The sequence below is a fragment of the Schistocerca cancellata genome, chromosome 3 (assembly GCF_023864275.1).
Source record: "Schistocerca cancellata isolate TAMUIC-IGC-003103 chromosome 3, iqSchCanc2.1, whole genome shotgun sequence".
Classification (NCBI taxonomy): Eukaryota; Metazoa; Arthropoda; class Insecta; order Orthoptera; family Acrididae; genus Schistocerca; species Schistocerca cancellata.
In genome coordinates, this window is record NC_064628.1 from 565,282,833 (window position 1) to 565,286,984 (window position 4,152).

The following is a 4,152-nucleotide window of genomic DNA, read 5'->3' on the forward strand; positions in this document are numbered from 1 at the left end:
ACAATCGATAAGACACATTGCTTTCGCTGGAAGATGTAAAGACGACATTGAAACTTTTAAGACTTTGCTACAAGAACTTGAGTATGACAACGACGACGGAACTTCTTGTAATTTTTTCAGTAATGGTAATCACAACAGATTTTCAGAGAAAAGGGATAATGATCGGAACGGACGTTATGGCGGTAATTTTGAAAATATCAGACGAAACAGACAGGACAATAGATACCAGCCTTATGACAATAACAGACGTTCTAACAGAAATTACACAGACAGTTATAATAACAGAAATTCTTACCGGAATGATCAATCATACGGAAACAGTAATCGGTATCATCAAGACAGAAATTATTCATACAATAATACAAATTCTTACTACAGAGATAACAAGGGTAGTAGACCTAACAATAATTTCAGAAGTGACAGTCGAGATTACACAAGAAGTAGTCATGCAGATAACCAGGAAAATAGAATTTTAATAACAAACACAAACAAGAATTTTCATCTAACAGACAGGAGGGACCTAATTGGCATCCTCCACGTGACAGAAATTCAGAGAGACAAGTGCAAATTGTAGAAACTGATCCGTGAAATGACTTGTAGCTTCGGCTTCTGGCAGCAATATAGACGGTTCAGAAAGTAGTGACACTACGACTTACTACGTACGCTTTGAAGACATGAGAGATATTTTGCTAGACGAAAAGGAAAATAATGTAGACGCATTTTTATATCCTGTTATTGAAGTATGTGTGAGTAAGAATAAGTTCACTGCGGTTTTAGATTCTCGGAGCCCACTGAATGTCATTAGTGAATCAGTTTTTCGTATATGTGTAAGAACTATTGCTTGTCCTGTGTTACCTGTTTATAAAACTACAATTCGAGGAGCTATTTCTGGAAAAAGTGTGGAAGTCAAACAATAGACCAACTTAAATTTCATTTGTCAAAGATATGAATTTTCTGCTAATCTTATTATTGTTCCATTACTCAGTACACAAATTATATTAGGTATGGAATTTCTTAACATATATAAGGCAATTTTAAACTTTAAGGAAGGAAGTGTGAACTTGACTGTTGCTGGAATGCCGAGATGTTTGAAATTTTTCGAGTGTGTAACGAAATCTGAATCAGACACAAATTGTTTAAGGTTTCTTACTTCTGATGTTTTCGCTGAGTATTATCACGACAATGTGTTCATTCATGACAACGACAATAGATACAGAGACGCGATGGATGATATGATTCATAGTGAAGAATTAATTAAGGAAAAGGTTAACAAAGCTGAAGCGACAGATGACGTTGTAAGAGAAGAATTGCACCAAATTTTGACTTCACATGCTACAGTATTTAGTCATCACACAGGAACTATACAAGGCTTACAATATTTATTTAAAGTAAAAGAAAACACACCATATCTGGGAAAAACGTACACTATTCCTTTGGCTTATAGAGACAAGGTTAAGAGTGAACTTCAGTACATGTTAGATCAAGGCATTACTGAGCCAGCAGTCAGTCCTTATACCAGCCCATTACATGTCGTTCTTAAAAAGGATGGGTCAAATCGTTTGGTTCTGGATTCCAGACAGATAAATAATATCATCAGTCTTGAAACTGACCGTCCACAAAATTTAGATGAACATCTTCAACATTTCCACGGAATTAAAGTTTTATCCACAATTGATATGCGCACAACTTTTTGGTAAATTGAACTGCACCCTGATTGTAGAAAATACACTGCCTTTTTAGCCTTTGGTAACTATTATCAATTTCGGAAATTACCGTTTGGACTTACTGTATCTTCAGCAGCAATCATTCGTGGTTTAAATGAAATTTTACCTGTTTATCTTCGTAACAATATTACTTCATATGTTGACGATATTCTTATTACTAAATGATCTTGGAGTGAGCATAACAGAATTTTGGATTCATTATTACGTATTTTTGGAAGAGTCGGCATTACAGTGAACTTGGTATAATCTGAATTTGGTCGTTCTCAGGTGAAATTTCTTGGTCATATTATTTCTACAGAAGGTATTCTTCCTGAGCCATAAAAACGAGACGCTATTCGTAATTATGCTGTTCCTACTACTAAACGTGATGTTCGTAGTTTGCTAGGTGTCTGTAACTTTCTTAGACACTTCATTAGATTGGAAAATTTGGCCACAACTCGTTTATGTGAACTTTCTGGAAAGAATTCTAATTGGTGTTGGGATGAGGAAGCTCAATTAGAATTTGAACAACTTCGTAATGCTTTAGTTGCTGCTCCACTTCTTTCACATCCGGATTTATCTAAAGATTTTTGTTTGGCGACGGACTCATGATGCAAAGGCCTAGGTGCACTCTTATTTCAAGAGATAGAAGAAAACGGCGTTTTAATACAGAAAACTATTGCATTTGGAAGTCGTGTTCTCTCTAAATCAGAAAAGAATTATTCGATTACGGAACTTGAAGCTTTGGCTGTTGTTTGGGCTTTCACGAAATTTCGCATCTTTTTGTATGGCAGACATACTAAGGTTTACACCGATCATCGAGCTCTGGAATTTCTTATCTCAACAAAATTAACACATGGAAGATTATCACAATGGGCACTGTATCTACAGGAATTTGATTTTAGTATTGTTTACACCCAGGTTTCTTCAAATAGTATTACTGATTCTATATCACGTGCACCTATGGGTTTGAAACAAATTGCTGAGGAGGACTGCAAAGAAAACAATTATTGTCTGATATATATTTAAGGTGTTGCGTTTGAAAATTTTATTTCGTCTTCGCTCCAGGACATCGCTAAGGAGCAAAACAAGGATCCAATCTGGAAGGACATTAAGGAGTAGTGGAGGAGAAATGAAAGCGTAGCGATTAGACAGTATTATTTAGTTCGCAATAATATTCTTTTTAAACGAAAATCGGTTGACAAATCTGTTTGGTTAGTTTGCATTCCTGATGAGTGGGTTAATAAACTGATGTGGTATACACATTTCAGCTATGCACACTTTGGTCCCGGAAAATGCTTTCATAAATTATAAGGAAATTGCTACTTCAGTAGTATGGTAAAACGTATTCGATTTGTTCTTGCTAAATGCAAATTATGTCAAAAGGCTAAGCCGCCAACTATTTCTCACAGAGCACCGTTGTTTCCTATCATTCCAGCGATATGAAAGGACATGGCTGCAGTCGATTTGTTCGGTCCAGTGGTTCGTTCTACTAATGGTTTTGCGTACATTATGGTAGTAGTGGAATTGACATCAAAATATGTGTGTTTTACACCTTTACGCAAAGCAATAGCTTGTTCAGTATCTAATGCTTTTATCGAACATTTTCTTAAAGAAGTGGGTCATGTTGATGAAGTTATATCAGATAATGGATCACAGTTTTGCTCTAAAATCTGGCTTCATACTCTACGGCGTCGTAAGATTAAACCAATATTCATTTCACTTTTTCACCCTCAATCTAACGCGTCAGAGATATGAATGAAGGAAATCAATAAATTGTGTCGTCGTTATTGTCGTCATAATCACAGAACGTGGGATCAGTATCTTCATATTTTTCAAAACATTCTGAATTCAACTTCTTTACTGCATATATTGATATTAAAAAATAAAGCACCGACAAATCGTATTTCTGAAATCGTTCCTTTTCCGCCTACACGGACACTGCGGCATTCTGAAGTTGTCAACCTGGCTCTACAAAATATTGCATCTGCGGCTGCTAGAAGAGAGAAATCAGCTAAACGTCCTGGTCGTTTAAAAATTTTGTCATTTGGTCAAAAGTGTTAATTAAGTCTCATCGTTGGTCTCACAAAGGAAAAGGCTTGTGTCGCAAATTTTTTCTGCTTTATAACGGTCCATACAGAGTTCGCAAAGTTATTCATGATAACACTGTTGAAGCAGAAACTCTTAAATCACGGCGCTCTAAGGGAATACATCATATATCGAACGTAAAAATTTTTATGGCATGACATACTTTTGAGAAATTAACAGTTACACGTAAACACGCAGAGAATACAGGGCTACCGCGCCGTGTTCTAGCGGCAGCACATACACAAAGCGACAGTCAGTCCGCGCGCCGCACAAGGTAGCCGTTGACCGCAAACAATTACCTCCTACGTCACGCTTACCTACAGCTGATCGACCGCTCAGTGCGAATGCACTGACAACCGTA